The sequence below is a fragment of the Pan paniscus genome, chromosome 11, assembly GCF_029289425.2.
Source record: "Pan paniscus chromosome 11, NHGRI_mPanPan1-v2.0_pri, whole genome shotgun sequence".
Lineage (NCBI taxonomy): Eukaryota > Metazoa > Chordata > Mammalia > Primates > Hominidae > Pan > Pan paniscus.
In genome coordinates, this window is record NC_073260.2 from 531,549 (window position 1) to 549,178 (window position 17,630).

At 55.6% G+C, this 17,630-nt stretch overlaps 1 pseudogene; it reads right to left on the bottom strand.

Annotated features, from left to right (window-relative positions):
• Positions 1-22: 22 nt before the first annotated feature.
• On the bottom strand, positions 23-17,472 carry LOC117979217 (mitogen-activated protein kinase-binding protein 1-like; annotated as a pseudogene).
• Positions 17,473-17,630: the final 158 nt, after the last annotated feature.

A 17,630-nucleotide genomic window follows, 5' to 3' on the forward strand; every position in this document is an offset into this window, starting at 1 on the left:
CCACTGGGCCGGCATCCCAGGGTTAACAAACAATTGTGTTTATTGACAAGTTCATACATCAGTACAAACGGGCACGTTAAAAACAGCCCCCCCGCCCCATGCAGCCGAGGATGAGGCGGGAAGCGCCGCGACCTGCACAAAGTATAAAAGTTATAAATAAGGGGCTTTCAAAACAGGGCGGGGGCAAACCTGGAGTGGGGCGGCGGTTGCCGGTGGCCTCAGACATGCAGAAGGGGACGGGGCGCCGGCCGGGCCACGAGGCCCCCCACCCACATGGGGCAGAGGGCAGGAAAAGGGCGGCCACATTCTCACAAACTTCTGGCGAAGGGTAGCTGCCTCCTCGTGAAGGACCTGGCCCAGAGGGCGAACCTGAGTCCCACCTGCGGTGGGCGCGGCTGGTGTGGGAAGTCGGGGCACAGCAGGCACGGGCCCGCCCCCGGCGCCGCGGGAGTTCAGGGCCATGCGGGTGGCGATGCTAGAGGAGTGGGGAAGGGCCAGGTTTGGAGCAGCTCAAGCGCACTCAGGCTGATGCCCCGGAGCTGGGAACCTTTTGTAACCCTTTTTCTTTTTCTTTTTTTTTTTTTTGAGATGGCGTGTAGCTTTGTCACCTAGGTTGGAGTGCAATGGCGCGATCTCGGCTCACTGCAACCTCCACCTCCACCTCCAGGGTTCAAGCGATTCTCCTGCCTAAACCTCCCGAGTAGCTGGGATTACAGGCGCCCACCACCACGCCCAGCTAATTTTTTTATTTTTAGTAGAGACAGGGTTTCACCATGTTGGCCAGGCTGATCTCGATCACCTGACCTCGTGATCCACCCGCCTCGGCCTCCCAAAGTGCTGGGATTACAGGCTTGAGCCACCACACCTGGCCCGGAACCCATTTCTTTATAAGCCTCTGCCTATGGCGCAGCAGGGCGGGTGCAGGGGCTCTCGTGGCCTGAAGCTGTGGTAAAGCTGCTCTGACTTACCTGCAGCAGAGGGGAGCAGTAGGGCCCAGAAAAACCTTTCCTCAACTCTTCAACTGCCTCACGACATGGTCCCACTCTACCTCCTAGGGTCCCCTATCTCCTTTCCCTCACCCCTAATTACTGCCCTTTTACATTCTAACTTATCCCCTCACCTCTGCCACTTACCTGTCCCATCTACCACTTTTCTAGTGTCTCCTTTGGCCCCAGCACCTCCCTCCTCTCAAACTCCAGTATCCAGCACACCCGTGGGTGCCCAGCACTGCCTTTGAGGAGGCTCCTTCTACCTAAACCAGGTGTCCTATGGGCCATCTCGTATCAGCTAGGCTGTGGACACCAAGAATCCAGAATCTGGGTTCACTTAGTGTACTGCACCCCTTTTCTGCTCCCTGATAGGTGTTCCACATAAGCCAGGGTGGTGAAGCTGAGGCAGGATGTGAGGAAACCAGGCACACAGCAGCCAGCCAGATACTCTGGCAACCAACACTCAACGGCGTGCTGTGCAGGTAGGTGTGTGTGTGTACATGTGTGCACGTGCATGCGTGTGATCTCATCTGTGGCCGAGGTCCTCAGGAGGTAGGCCAGCGCCCTGTAAACGAGGGATGTTCCAACACAGGCTTCTGACTAAGCATCATTCAGGATGCAGGGAGAAGGTGGCCTCTGGGCTCCAGCAGCCGGCTGGGGTCCAGGGTGGAGGACAGGGAAGAACAAGGGGCTGAGGAAAGGAGGCCAGAGCTTCATGTTTGCCCAGGTGAGGGCTTACTGTTCTGCAGCAACGTCCCACAGCTGGCTCAAGTTCTGGCCAGGAGAGTAAGGGGTCACAGGGAAATACAATGCTGGGCCCCTCTTGGAGGGAGAATGGGAGTGGAATGTGCGGGCTCAGGTCCAAATACCAACTCAAGTCTCCTGATGGCTGGGGACACCCTGGAGGGCCAGATGGCTCTGCCTTTCTGAGCTGCCAGGTATTGGGGAAAACCACCCTGCTCTGGCAGCCAGGGGAGTGCAGCTGGTGTGAGAGGGGAAGTGCAGGTAGAGGTGAAGGCCCACAGTTGGCTGACGGGCACTGAATACCACATCACCTCTCACCTCGACCCCAGAGTACCCTGTGTATGCTCCACCACAGGGAGCTAATCCCTGCAGTAATTTCAAATGGCTTCTAAGAGAGGGCCAGCCCTTCCCAGATTCCTAGATGGGGTAGGCTGCCCTCCTACCTCTCACAGCACCAAGATGACAAAGACCCAAGACCTGTCCCTGCCACTGGAGGGGCTGTGGAGGCAGGAGTTCCAAGGAAGTGAGGCAACAGTCAGGGAAATAAATTAATAAATACAGGCCCCCCATGAGGAGCGGCTGGGAAGGCTGCTTTGCCTCTGAACACTGCTCCCTGCTTTCCACTCCAGGCAGCCCCGCAGGTTTTGGTGAGGGGCAGAGGGGCTGCAGTTTGGAATCGCTGGGGCATTCATTCACTTGGGACAGGCTTCCAGAACTCAGAGTTTGCATTCCATACGCCGTTCCATGGCTCGAAGCAACAGTTCCGAGTATTGCTCCAGCAGGGCCTGTGTCTGCTCGGCTCCCACAGCCCCAGGGCTGCTGCCTGGGCTGGACAGCACTGCCCCAGCCACAGCTTCCAGCTCCTGTCGCACTGAAGAGAAGGTGTCTCTGAGGAGCTGGGCAATCTGACTTTGCTCTGCTGAGGGCATCTTGCAGCCAGCCACCTGAAACAGCACCCCCAGAAGTGAGGTGGAGGAGCCTGTCAACAGACATATAAAAGGGAGGGGCCCCACCTGGGTCCAGCCTGCCTCAGAAGGGACTAGCTGGGAACTCTACCCGCCAAGATCAGCATGTATGGCCAGGGAACATAGGATGCAGGCAGACTCTGGGGGTGACGCCCAAGGAGGAACCCATTGGATTGCAGAACCGTCTACATCTTATAAGCAACTCCTTATGACAACTCCGGCAGAATCTGCTTTCTCTTTCAAAGTTTGGGCCTTCTTGGACTGTCCCCTATGTCTAAGGGGGCCAAATAATTCATGGATATGAAAAAGGATGCCATTAATAATTACACTGGGACAACGACATAAACTGGGATTGTCCTGAGCCAACTAGGAGGTGTGGTCTCTTCAGGCCTCACCTCCTGAGGGAAATCTCCAGCTCTTAACCAGAAATGACCGCAGGTGCCCGGTACAAGAGGCTAGCCTGGCCTCTAACCCCCTCACCTATGCTGCCCAAGATGTTCTTGAGTGTGCCATCCTGTCAGCACAAGAGCCTTAGCATACTGTTCTGGACATGGTTATCCGAAACACCCAGCACTACTGACGTGCCCGCCCTCCTGCCGGGGGGCACCTAACACCCACCGAGTGGTAGAGCCGCACTGCCTGGCGCACGCTGCCGCGGAGCTCTGCCACCAGCTGCTCACACTGCTCCAGGCTCACCGCTGGCTCCGAAAGAGACGGATACAGCTCAGTGAGGCCCAGCATGTAGCCCTTTCAGGCCTCCGCACCCAAGACACTCAGAGCGGGAGAGACCTAGCCCTCAGCATTGCACCCCCCACTTGCCCTCAGTCCCTTCCTCTTGGCTTCTCTTCCAACGGCCTCCCCAACACCACACAAACAAGGTCCAGAGGAGACGGCCAGCCCCAAGTTCAGAAGCCACTGAATGGGCAAGTGAGTCACAAGGAAATCATGAAGGTTAGCAGGAGGGTCTCACCATCAGGGGTGTGACTTACGGACCTGCGACAGGAGCAGACAGGACAAGAAACACCAGAAGCTGTACCCACAGAAATGGGATGGAGCCAGACAGCGGCCAACAGAGAGGGGAGAGTAAGGATGGGGCAGGAGATGAGAGCTGGGGAGCTGTGCACACCTGAGTCCTGGCTCAGGGCTGCCCCTGGCTTGGTGCATTCCATGGGGTTGGGAGTCTTCTCAGGGGGTGGGGGCTGCAAGTTTTCAGGGCCTTGGAAGAGGCTGCTGACTGGCAGTTGCTGGGCACAGGGGCTGCTGGGCCCAGGATGAGCCTGGCACTCTGTCCTAGGCTTGGGAGTGGTGCCCTCCCCCAAACAGGCCCATCTCTCAGTTGTACTGTGAGCTTTTCCTAGGCCCACCGGGAAGCCAGGCTTTTCTGCCTCGCCAGGGGCCCGGCCTTTGGTGACAGGAGAGAATGCAGCCAGGGTAGGACGGTCAGGCAGTGGTTTGGGGATGTCCAGGACCAGGTGAGCCCAGCTGGGCAGGGCCAGCTTGCTGAGTGGTGAGACTCGGATGGGGGCATGAGCTTGAGGTTCAGCCACCAGGCCCAGGTTCTCCCCAACAGAGATACTGCGGGATATCTTGGCCATGGAACTGGTGGTGGGGTTCTGATAGGAGTGAGGCCGAGACGGACGGCCATCAGCTGGGGGCAGGGAGCCCAGACCATCCTGAGCTTCGATCTCCCGAGACAGCAGTGCGCCTGGTGAAGGGGCCTGCAGACTGGCCTCATGTCTTTCTGCAAAGGAGACAGAGGTATACACAGGTCAGGTGTTGAGGAAGGCATCCCAGGTGCCAACACCCAATCCCGAAGAGCTGCTGTTCCCCTCCACATGCCCATTAAGGGACACCTAGTGGCCAGCAGAGTGGCACATCAGGGCCACACCAGGCCCTCCCTCCTCCAGCATGTACATGTGTTCCATACACCCTGCACCCTGGCACTGAACCCATCAGGCTCCTCACCCTGTGGCACCAGACTGTGCACAGACTGGGCCTTCTGGAGTCCAGAAAAGGGGCTGGCTGTGGCCACTCTCTTGGGAGCCCAGCTGCTGTCAGGGTTGAGACGGCATCGTGGCAACAGCACAGAGGCTGCCTGCTGGGGGCTGGGGTTGCCAGAGGACGGTTCCACCTCCGGGGGTGCTCCAGGGGGATTGGCACCATTGCCTCTCGGCTGCTCACCAGATGCCTGTGGCACCTGGGCTGGTCTCGACATCAGTGCCAGGCTTGAGGAGGACGGGGATGGTTCCCTACAGGGAGGAAATGTGGGAGAAGGCCCAGAGAAGTCTCAATGCTCCTCCCTGCCAAAATGGCGAGAAACTCATAGCACCAGGGCACTAGGAGAGAACCAGCACAAAGCCAGATAGGGCTGGGGAAAGGCCAGTTAGCCCAAAACCGGGAGTGCAAAACACCCCGCGCATGGAGAGACAGAACACTGGAGAGGAGAGGGCAGGAGCCCTGGGAGGCCAGGAGAGCCAGAGCTGCTGCTGGGGGGTAGGGGGCCTCTGTACCTGAGTGGGCGGGTCTGTACTTGCAACAGCAATCGTGAAGAGATACTCCGAGACTCTGACCTCTCTGGGACCTGCACTGGGGCCCCTACCAAGGTCAGAGAAATCATGAATTGGGGCAAAAACCAAGCCCTTGCCCCAGATTTTCCTCCTTGAGACCCCCAGCCACAGCCTATACCCTGGGACCCTCCTCTCAGGTAGGCAAGGAGGGGAGAAGGGCAAATTGCAGGCACTAAATGCTGGCCCTCTGACCACACCTGGAGCAGCTCCACTGGCCAGAGTCTCAAAGTGCTGTTTTAGAAACTGCTCCTGGTCTGGAGTCTGGGGGCTGCCCTCCTGTAGCCCATAGGGGCCCATGCCTCCCTCCTCTTCTTCCTCTTCTTCATCGCCCTCAGCTGGCTCTTCAAGGTCTGAGGAGATGCCATCCACACTGAGGGGCTCCGTGCTCTCAGAGTCTGGGTGTGGGGAGGGGAGAGAGGCATCGCACTGCACCCATCTGTTGCCAGAACCTCCCCACCCACCTCCGGGCCCCACCCCCCATGGCCCCTCCCTCCAGGCTACAGCCTCACCTTCAGTGGGGTGCTCCGGGCTGGAAAGGCAGCTGCTGCTGTAATCCACAGAGCAGGCACTGTCAGGGCTGTGCTTTTCTGAGCTCCTGCTGCCTGGGTACACTCTTCCCAGAGTTCCCCGGGCTGGAGCCTGCACTTGGAACTCACTGTCAGGATTCCAGCAGGGAGAAGAAAAGGCAGTGAGCAGGGGTAGGCAGCAGCCCCGCTGGACTCCTGCCTGTGATCAGGGTGAGGGATGAGGCAGTGGTGAGCTGGAAGGAAAGCCCTGAGTATCCTGGGGGCCAACCCTCCCTCGACTAAAGAACACTCATAGGGAGGGGAAGACGGGGGCACGAGGTCTGGCTAGGGCAGGATCCTTGCCTGGTATCCATGGTGGGGTTGTCACTCGGCTCCGGGTAGACAATACCATCTTCAATGGGTGCAGGTTCCAGATCTTGGGCAAAGACCCCTTCCTCTTGTGACAATAATCGGATAATATGGGGATAGGAACAAGGTTGGGAAGCCTGAGGCCGAGGGGGCTTTTCATTCTGGGAACACACAAAGGGATGTTAACAGAGCAGAGGTGACAGATGAGGCAGTGGTAGCTGGGGGGTAAGCCCTGAGTATCCTGGGGGCCAACCCTCCCCTTGGAGAAGAGGTGGAGGTGAGTAAGGATGTGGTGTGCACTCATTCAAGGGGAAGCTGAAGGACAGACATCGAGAAGCCAGGCTGGGCTCCAGTTGCTGATGTGAGCTTCTGGATGAACTGTATTAGCACTCTGGGCTGCCAACCTCCAGCTACCACTTAATACCAAGAGTCCTCCAAGAAACCCAGCCCAGGGCAAAGGCCACTTTTGCCTCTCCACCCCAACCCCTCCCCTGCCTATCCTGATGACCAAACCATACAGCCCAGCCACCCCCATCCTGGCTTTGCAGTTCAGGTTACCCATGTGCCACAGGGGCAGAGCAAGCATAGCTGGACCAGTGCTCAGGTCCCAGCTGGTGGCAAAGGCTGCCTAAGGCCCCTTGGAACTCTCTAGAGAGCTGGGAGAAAGCAGGCTCACCTGGCTAGTGAGTGAAGTCTCAAGGGCCTGCTGCCCATGCTTCCTGGGACCAGATGGGATGATGGCCAGCGAGTCCTGGCTAGGGTCCTGCAGGCTTGGGGCCAGTGTTTCCAGCTGCCGCAGATCCAGCATGGATCTAACGCTCAGTTCCACACCTGGCTGAACCCAGCGCCCTCTTCTTCTGGGTCCCGAGTTGGCTGCAGGAGCTGGGTCCAGGAACCCCACGGACTCCTGTGCCTGGTGGGAGGTAGGGGGTGGGGGAGGAGTAACAACAACCACACAGTCAGATCAACAAATATCCACATATCCCTTACTATGTGCCTGGCACACTACACATGCTAGCTTACTTCATCCTCACAGCAACCTTTTGAAATGGGCACTAGTATCATCCTTGTTTTACAGATGAGGAGACTGAAGCACAGGGGGCTTAAGTGACCAGTCTGCGTCCCACAGACAGTAAGTGGCCTGCAGGTTAGTCTGGCTCCAGAGTTCATGCTCTTAGCTGCATTCCGCATCCTCTGGCACAGGAACCCCTAGTCTCAGCCTTCACCTGGTATCATGGATGCCTCAGAGCTGGGGGTCTCTAAAAGTCTCCCACTCTGAGGACAGCCCCAGCAGCAACCACTTACTACAAAGAGTCCCCCAAGAAACCCAGCCCAGGGCAAAGGCCACTTCTGCCTGTCTACCCCAACCACTCCTTTTGCCTCTCTACCCTAATCACTCCAATAGCTGGGGGCCCCAAAGTCCCTTCACAGCACCAAGGACAAACCTATAGCCCAGGCCTGAGACCCCTGGCCCGGTCAGGGTGCTCCAGAGACACCACAGCATCATCACTCTGTGAAACTGTTGCTGACAACGGAAGGTACTGGTGCTTGGGAACTTGCTCTGAACACCTTGATCCCCCTTTGGCCACCCCAGGGCAGTTGCTGAGTTACGGGTCCCCTCATGGCCTTTTCCCTCTAACTATTCTGGAAGTTCTCCGCTTACCTCCTAACCGGGGTCTTTAGAACTGTTTCTCCAGATCTCCGCTCTTTGGATCCTTGATTTCCTGCATTTTAGTTCTAACTGTCTGGCTTAGGGGTCCTTTGTCCTCTCCACCTTGAGCTCTTCTCTGATGATATTTACTTCCAGGCACCAGGCAGCTGAACAAGTGCCCCACCTCCCCAGTGCTGACTAACCCTGTGCTCCATCCACCCCAACTGGTCCACAGGAAGGAAATACCTGGGCTTTCTTCACCCCGCACCCAGGACCGGCCCAGCTGCTTCAACTTCCCCGACAAGGCCTTCCTTGGACACAGGAGTGCAGCATGTGGGCAGACCCCATGCCCCAGTACCCTACCAGGCCCAGAGAGCCCTGTTCTCACAGCTCCCTTCGCCTCCTCTAACCTTGGAAGAACATTTTAGCAATGGCGACTCACCCGACTCATCTCCCAGTGGGACAGGCTTCGGGGCAAGGCTGGGCTGGGTACCGAGGCTAGACAGAAACAGGCAGTCAGAGGAAGTGTCTCCTGCCCCCCCCGCCCCCACCCAACCCTGGAGCCCTGGCCCCATCAGCCCATACCCTGTGTGGCCACAATGATGCCTCAGTTTCCTCAGCTCACACTGCTCTCACCCCACAGTCTCAGAAAAACCATATCTAGCCATCATACCAACTAGGGCCTGTCTGCCCCCACACCCAACTGCCACAGACCCAGTGCCTTCTTGGTACTCTTGGCAAGGACGGGCAGTGCTGGAAGTTCTTCTTCAGTCCCCTCATCTTCTCCCTCCTTGTCACTGTCTGATGAGAGAGCCGGTCCAGGAGACAGCATTGATGGGGCCTGGTGCCTGAGTCCGAGACAAGGAAGGGCATGGGGAGAGGAGACTCAATAGGGGGAGAGGAAGCTCAATGGGGGAAAAAGGAAGAGGAGACTCAATGAGGGGAAGATGAGACTCAATAGGGGGAGAGGAGACTCAACAGGGGGAAGAGGCTGACATCATGGATCCTTGTGTGAGAGGTAAGGTCTTGGGAGACAGAGTTGCTGAATGGCAGGCCCAAAGCATGGAGGAAGTGCAGTGAGGTCCCAGCAAGCCATCTGCACACCCACCCATCACTTGCCCACATTCTGTTCTCACCGGTTGGGTCCAGAAGCCCTTTGGGGAGAGGATGGTCCTTGCTGCTTGCCGCCCCGCTGACGCTGGCGCAACTCGGCCAGACGCTGCCTCATGCTGATGGTCATCTCAGAGCTCAGGCGCCACACAAATATGCAGCTGGGGTAAAGCCACACAGTTGGCTGAAGGAGGGGCAGGTAGAATGGCTAGCGCTATTCGTTCCCCTTATCCATGGATGGCAAGGAGACCAGAGCCACCCTCCACTTCAGGTCAAGCACAGCCAAGAGCTATCCCTGTTAACCCCACTTCCCAGAGACATCACTGAAATGGAGAGAGGGGAGGGCAGGGTGCTGTGGCAGAGTAAGAATCTGCCTCTCAGGGAAGCTGGATTCTGCTCACCTGTCCCCAGACACAGAGATGAGATGTTTACAATCATTACTAAATTTCATGCCAGTGACAATCTCTGTGAAGAACAAAGAATACGGTCTATAAGCCACCTTAAATTCCCAACCAAGTCCTCTCCATCCCAACAGTGGACACAGGGGTTGGCTGCAGGGTAGGGATAGGTAGCTCTGCGGGTCCCAAGAAACTAATAGAAGAGTGAAGTTCCGGGGGTGGAACTCACTCAGGTTTACGCAGGTATCAGCTTCTACTCGGGGATTCAGGCTACACTCACCTGAGTGGCCAAACATGGTGGCCACGCACTCGCCTGAGGAGAAGTCAAAAATGGAGAGATTCTTGTCAGAACAGCTGGTGGCAATGTAGATCCCTGAGGGGTCTGTCTGCACCTGAGGAGTAGCAGGGTGTGCAGCTGGAGGACATGGGAAGTACCAGTCCCTCACACCCAGCACCACCCTGTCCCCGAGCCCCTGTCCAGTACCCCCTCTGGGTCCTTACCTTAATGAGTGTGCCGTCCTCACCCTGTGACCCTTTAAACAGCTTCTTCTGCTTTCCACTGCTGATGTTAAATATCCTGTAAGAAACATAGTCTCTTTCTCATGAGGAGGCGGTGAAGGTGGAACACGCCTGGGGGATGGAAATGCCAGCTTTCACTCCCAGTCTACACTCTCTGGGAGCTACCCCCAGCAGCAAACAGGCTACCACCTCTTGGGTGAAGCAAAGTACTGTAGGCTCAAGGGGGTACAAAGTCCTGTACAGAACGACAGATGTGGGAACTTAGCTGCACAGAGCTGACCCCGTAGGGCGATGAAGGAATGTGGGCAGAGTCTGAGGAGGGGATGCCCACCGAATATTTCAGTCCTGGCAGCCAATAGCCGTGTACTTCCAGCTGGGCTCCACATCCATGTCATAGAGGGTCGTCTTCCGCACCACGTGGTGTGTCCGTGTGAACTGCACTCCATCTCCAGACTGCAGGGGTGGAGCATGTGGGCAGGCCCACACCCAAATGCCTCACCAGGCCCCAAGAGCCCTACTTGCGCCTCCCTTCACCTCTTGTAACCTTAGGCAGGGAATGGCAGACCCTGCCCTGCCCCGCCCCTCTCAGGAAAGCCCAGTGCCCTCACCTTCTGCGCAGTGCGGAAGTAGATGCTCTTGTCTGCTCCACAGCTGATCATGCAGACTTGCCCATCACTGGCTATGAAGGAGGGAAGCCCAGCTGTTCCCACTGTTCTCACCACATGGGAGCAGCCTGCCTCCCACCTTCCCTCCATGAGATCCCCCATCAAGCTACTCTACATGCCAGGGAAAACCAACTAAATTAAACCTGGAAACCCAGGTTTTCCTGTCTCCTTATCCTCAGTCCAACCTGGTTGGCTCAAGTCCCAGCACTGAGAGTCTCTGTTCCACCTATCTTCCCAACCAGCTCCAGACCTCCCAGCTGCTGTCCAACACTCCCCCACAACGGGCAGACCCTTCTCATGGAGGTGGGAGGCAGATGGCAGCAGGGGTGAGAGTGGCAGGATGTGTCTCATTCACCCTGCCCGCACCTGCAAACTTGACAGCAGTGATGGAGGATGAGTGTTCGTCCAGCGTCTGCTGTAGGCTGTACTCCCGCCCGGCATCCAGCACATGGATCAGCCGGTCCCGGCTCGCCGATGCTAGCAGTTTCAGACCTGGGGATGAAAGAACTCCATCAGCCCATGAGTGCCCTGAACAGCCCTTATCTGGGCCTGGCAAAGAGCCCCGAGGGAACTGAGCCCCATATCCCCAAGCCATGTGAACCACGGAGCAAGGACAGAGCTGTCTTCCTCTAAACCAGCAAAGACACCAATGATCCAAAGATTACCGACCCCATGTCCAAGAGCTGGGACAGATATAAGTGGCACCGGCAGGACTGGAGGAGACCTGTGCCATTCCGGGCATTCTCCTAACCTGTGTCTGGCTTAGAATACTCCAGGCACAGAATCTCAGAGTCATGGGCCTCCACCTTCAGCATCTCACTCAGGGACTGAAGTTTGTGCATCCTGCAAAGATGAGGAGAGGTGGGAAGAGGCCATGGCCAGGCCGCAGGAAGGACTCACGCCCCCTCCTCTGCTACATTTTCTCCTCCTTTTTCCTTTTTTTGAACTTTTAGGCTTAGAGAAAAGTTGCTGAAAGAACAGAGAGCGTCTATATTTCCCTTACCCAGCTTTCCCTAATGTGAACATCTTACATAACGATAGTGCAATTATCAAAACTAGGAAATTTATGTTGGTACAATACTATTAATTAGAGACCTTATTCAAATTTCACCAGTTTTCCTACTATGTCCTTTTTCTTGACTCTAGATCCTATCCAGAATCCAAATTGCATTTAGTTACTTCTCCTTAGACTTCTGTGGTCTGTAACAGTTCTCTGGTCTTTCCTTACTTTTCATGATCTTGATGCTTTTGAAGAGTATTGATCAGTTACTCTGTGGTATGTACCTCAATGTGAGTTTGTCGGATATTTTCTCATGCCTATATTGAGTTTATGCATTTTTGGTAAGAATACCACAGAAACAATGTCACATCCTTCTTAGCACGTCCTATTATGGGCTTAATGATGTTGATACGAGGATGTTAACCTTGATCACTTGGTGAAGATGATTTCTGCTAGGTTTACTCATTGTGAAGTTATTATCTTTGCCTTGTAAATAAGTATCTTGTTGCCCAATCTTTTTGAGCCAAACCCTCCCTAAAGTTCTAAATACCCAACTCGGCACCATGAGAGGCAGTCAGTACCCACCCAGGGCCTGGCATTACCTAAGTGTGCCCATACGGTCCCCTGATGCTAGATGCTGTCCATTGGGGCTGACACACACCGAGCGGATGCCCACACGGGGATCCAACAGGGATGCATCAGCTTTGTCTCCTCCAGGCAGCTCTGTGTCCAGCAGGGCCTGGGTGTTCCCATCCACATAGATGATTTTAATGAGGTCCTAGTGGAACAGGTTAGAAAAGGTGGATGAAGCAGGCCTGACCAGTACAGCTGCAAGGGGCAAGAAAGCTGAGCACAATAAACCCTTGGAACACAGAGCACAGCCAAATGAAGGCTGGAAGGCCGAGGCCTAGGGACCCAGTTCCCAGTAACCAGGTGCAATAGCTGTGGGGATGGGGGCACTGAGGGTGAAGCAGGGCCCCACAGCCTCAGGGCTCACACTGCTGAGGATGTTTCGGTGGAGGGTGGAGCCATGCACCCCGGAGCTCTCTGTGTTCCACAGGCGGATGGTGTTGTCTGAGGAGCAGGTAATAAAGGAACTGGGGGGCAGGCAGGCCTGGTTACTGTCCTTCACCTCGGGGTAGACCTGAAGGGGCCGAGGGAACACAATCAGACCTCCATTCGGGAGCAGTCCTCTGCCTACCCAAGGAGATGGAAGGGAATGGGACGAAAAAGGGAATGGTGGCCAGGACTTAACCCAGTGCCTGTCACAGGCCATACATAACTGGTATATACCCTTCAACATGACCAAGGGGAAGCACCCACTATATATCAGGCACTCTTCTATGTCTCCCACTTACACTATTTCATTTTATTCTTAGAACAATTAGGTGAATCAAGTACACCATTTTACAGGTGAGGAAACTGAGGCTTGGTCAAATTCAATAACTTGTCCAAGATGACTGAGGCAAAACTAAGGATGGGGCACACTGGGGAAGCCTGTAACATTCAAACTCAGTCCCCAGGATCTATCCCAGGGAAGTCACTGGAGAAACAGGGAGGCAGCAGGAATCTAAGATTATACTTGGGGATCCCTATTTTCTGTCCTCAAAATGGTATCCCAGCCAACCTGGCCAGTCTCCAGCCAGCCAGCCAGCCCACATACCTCCACACTCCAGACGCAGGAAGACTGATACAGAGCCGAGTACACCTTGCCCACTTTCTAGGGGTCCCTCACATCCCAAACATAAATGCTATGATCGTTGTACACACAAGACAGCCACTGATTAGTAGGATCAAAGGTCAAGGCAATGGTGTCTGGATACCTGGCATTCGCCACTCCAGAGAAGAGGCGACTGTAGGGAGAGGACAGGGCACACTGGTCAGACTGAAGGGAATGAAAAGAGAAGCCAATCCACAATGGAAGGAGCAGTGTGTGAGGAGCCCTCCCTGGGCCTGCAGGTTTGGAAGTAGTTGCTTGAGAGAAGAAAGGAGCCCCTACTAGCCATCAGCAGGAACCTGACCCAGCACTAGCTGCTGGGTCATGGTGTTCGGATGAACACAGCTTCACAGAACACCAACGTTAGACAAGATACTTCTATGGCTGTGATGGGGCAAAACAAAAACAAGACTACTCTGTGCACAGATAAAAACAAGATCACCATACAAACCACAACGAACCATGACAATGACCAAACACCGCCTTTCCCATCGACATGACTGCTGGCGGCTTCTTGACCAAATACAGCTTTAGCCCCATACCTTTCCTTCACCTCTTAGATAAATTAACAAGATGTTCCACTGTAGAATTGCCCCTAGTTCCGGACAGCATCCAACCAGAATACTTCAATCCCTTGAACGATTCCTAAAATCACCCAACGCAAACCCAAATCCCACATGTCCCTCCTAACACCCACTTACTGAGACTCTCCACGGTTCTCCATGGGGTGGGGTCTCCTTGGTTGCAACAAGTACCAATAAACCCAAATTCTTCTGTCTAAAGAGGTGTTCCCAATAATCTTTGGGGCATCAATACACTCTTCACCTGCTCCCTGAGGCACTGACAAGAAAGACTGGGCAGGGGTAAGGCTACAAATGGAGGAAGGGGGGCCCACATAGCTCACCTGGCCTCGGTGACGCTAGCAATGTCTGTCCCCAGAGCATGGGGTTGGGGCAAGGTGCTAAGGAAGTGCAGGTTAGAGGGGTTGAAAAGGCGCATGGTGCCATCAGCACAGCCACAGAAGATGTAGTCTTGGCTCACAGAGATGCAGTGGGCCACTGTGGTCTGTGGGCAGAGTGGCTCAGCTCAGCAAGGCCACCTGCCCACTCAGTCTTCTCTCCTCCCCACCCATCAACAGCCACCTGCCAAGAGGAGGGACCGGCCAAGGCAGCGGCAAGGGAAAAGCCGCCCAGCTGCCCTGTTCTGAGCCCCTCAGCCCTGTCCAGCCAGGGATTAGGAATCGAGGATTCTTCTAGGCACCAGAGGATCCAGTAGGAAAAGCCCAGTGAAGAGAAAGAAATAGCATGAGAAAGAGAGGAAGGTGCAGGCACCACTTACTGTGAAGCTGTCTATGTTCTGAGCTGAAGAGGAAAGCAGGGGAAAGAGACAGAAAGAGCAGAGAGGAGGCAGTTATACAGATCACCAAGGGCTGGAAATGGGCCAAGCTCTAGCTCCCCCAAGCTTCGTTCTCCTGGGATCTCCCGTATGCACAAGGGACCAGCCCCTAGTCTGAAGCCCTGGGCACTAGTTCTCCCCTGAGCTGAGACATGAGCAGACCCTACCCCTGGGGATGGAGGTACTTACCCTCAGCTCCACCCACTTGTCCAAAAGCCTTCGATCACTGAGCTCACACAGCAGCCCTGAGGACGTGATGCAGAAGGTACTGTCCGCCTTCTTTCCTCTGCCACAGGCCACATCAGTGAACAGGTTGTTCCGTAGCTCTCCCAGCAGCCCTGAGCGGCCCAGCAAGGGCACAGTGGCATTCACCTGTGGAGGCACACCACTGTTACACCCCCATCCACCCCAGAGCCTGCCCCTGTGGAGGCACACACCACTATTACACCCCCATCCACCCCAGAGCCTGCCCCTGTGGAGGCACACCACTGTTACACCCCCATCCACCCCAGAGCCTGCCCCTGTGGAGGCACACACCACTGTTACACCCCCATCCACCCCAGAGCCTGCCCCTGTGGAGGCACACACCACTGTTACACCCCCATCCACCCCAGAGCCTGCCCCTGTGGAGGCACACACCACTGCTACACCCCCATCCACCCCAGAGCCTGCCCCTGTGGAGGCACACACCACTGCTACACCCCCATCCACCCCAGAGCCTGCCCCTGTGGAGGCACACACCACTGCTACACCCCCATCCACCCCAGAGCCTGCCCCTGTGGAGGCACACACCACTGTTACACCCCCATCCACCCCAGAGCCTGCCCCTGGAAACTAGGCCCTAGGAGAGTACAGGGGACGCCTCCAGCACCTCCTTGCTCTTTGGGCCTACTCCTCAGCCCAGACAGCATCTGGCTCATCCAAAACTTCTGCATGGCTGCTGGGAATGCAGAGAGAGGCCCAAGTGGGGCAGAGTCTCCTGGGGTGGGCTGGGCAGGCCCTGCCAGGGGCCTTGGTGGCTACTCCCAGCTTCAGCACCTCACCTCTGAGGTCTTGCTGTCATCGAGATACCAGAATTTGATGTGCCGGTTGCCTGCAGTGACAAAGTAGCTGCAATCCTCAGAGAAGGACACTGCTGTCACCCGACTGGACACCTTGTTGGAGGCCACCACAATGTTTTTCTGGAGGGGATGCCAAAGGAAGAATCAAGGCTCTGTCTCTTGGAGCTAAGAAGACAGTGACTCAGAGAATGGAGGAGAATTAGAATTTGTACTTGAAAAAGTGTTTCTTTCCAGAATTTACTGGCCAGAAAAAGAGGGGTAGGGAAATAATCCCTTTCTAGAGGAGCTGAAAGGATTCGTTTCCTGCAGAAGTCCTTGAAGGCATAAAGCTAGCCCCTTCAACCAACATGCTTGGCCACACAGTTGCTCTTTTCTGCTTCAAATAACTTTCTAGAATGAGAATGGTTCAGTGGGGTGGAATGGAGCAGTGCAGGTCAGCAGTCTCTTGCCTCCCCAGCTGACACTTGACCCCTGTGAGGCTGCCAGGCCACCCCACCCAGCCACTCACCTTCCAGGCCCACACGTTGACGATCATGTCATGCTGGTAGCCCACAGAGACAATGTACTTGGCGCTAGGAGAGAAGGCCACACAAGCCACACCATACTTGTGCTCCTGCAGCTCAGCCACCTGGCTGTGCTCTGCCACGTCCCAAACCCGCACGGCAGGCATGTGCCCACTCTGCAGGGAGGCAAGAACTGGAAGTGAGTTCTTGACTTCTCCACAGGCATACAGCCCCACTTCGTCTTCCAGAGCGGGGCCCTCGCCTCCTCAGCTACTAGATACCATCACTTCCCCAGCCAAAAGTCAGGGCAGGGTACAGAGGAAATATGATAAAGATCTGAGGGCGACAGTGATTACCAGGAAGAAAGTGGCCCCCGATTTTAGTCAGCATCTCTGGGTGGCCGTCTGTACTTCAGGTTGTTCAAAGCTCCCTGAATGGTTCCGATGGGCAGCCGGCACTGAGAGCCACTAGCACTCAGGTCTATTTCTGCCCCTAGTAAGACTACGCCGCCGGGACAGCAGCGTTCCTCCTGAGCCCAGCAGGGGGCCCCCGGGGGTAAGGAATAGTTAAGGCAGCGGTTTCCAAAGCACGCTTCCTTCACCAGCAGGATCAGCACTCTCTGGGAACTTGTTACAAATGCACATTTCAGACTCCCATCCCAGACCTACAGAATCAGAAACTCTGAGGACCAGCCTAGTGATGTGTGCTTCCACAAGCCCTCCAAGTGATTCTGATGTCCACTAAAGCTTGAGAACCACTATTCTAAGGTACAGCGAAAACCAGGATTTGGTGTCTGTTTCAGAAGCCAAAGTGACAGCAGGCCTAGGACCGCAGCTGTCTGCGGAGGCTGGGACACCTGCCCTCTTTACAGTACTGCCAGCCCTCTTCCTCACTCACCTCTCCAGTGACCAAGTACTTGCCATCAGGGGAGAAGGCAAGGGCAGTGATGGTTTTCCTGCAAGAGATGGGGCAGGCTCAGAGGGGCACCGGCAGCCTGGCCTAAGCCTAGCTCCCTCCCAGCCTCTCAAAAGGTGAGACCAGCAGACACCAATGGCACATGTGGCACTTCCCCATCTGGCTTTAGGACCCAACCAGGTCCCAGCCCCCAGAGCCATAGAGACTCTAGACAGTGCCCTTCTCATAGCTCCCAGAAGGAAGAGGTATCCTGAGGACCCCAGCCCATTTACCTGGAACTGTTGAGGATGTGGTGCTGTTTGTGTTTCCGGGGATTGAACAACACAACCACACACCTGAGAAGATGAGCAGACAACAGGCTCAGCAGCAAACCACAGCTCCCCCAGGAGCCCTCCAGGCCACCCAGGACTTCCAGTCACCCAGCAGAGGGAGCTGGGTAGAAAGAGCTCAGAAGGGCTCCACTGTTTTTTTCCTTTCCTTTTCTTTTCTTTTTTTTTTTTTTGAGACAGGATCTTACTCTGTCATCCCAGCCAGAGTGCAGTGGTGCAAACATGGC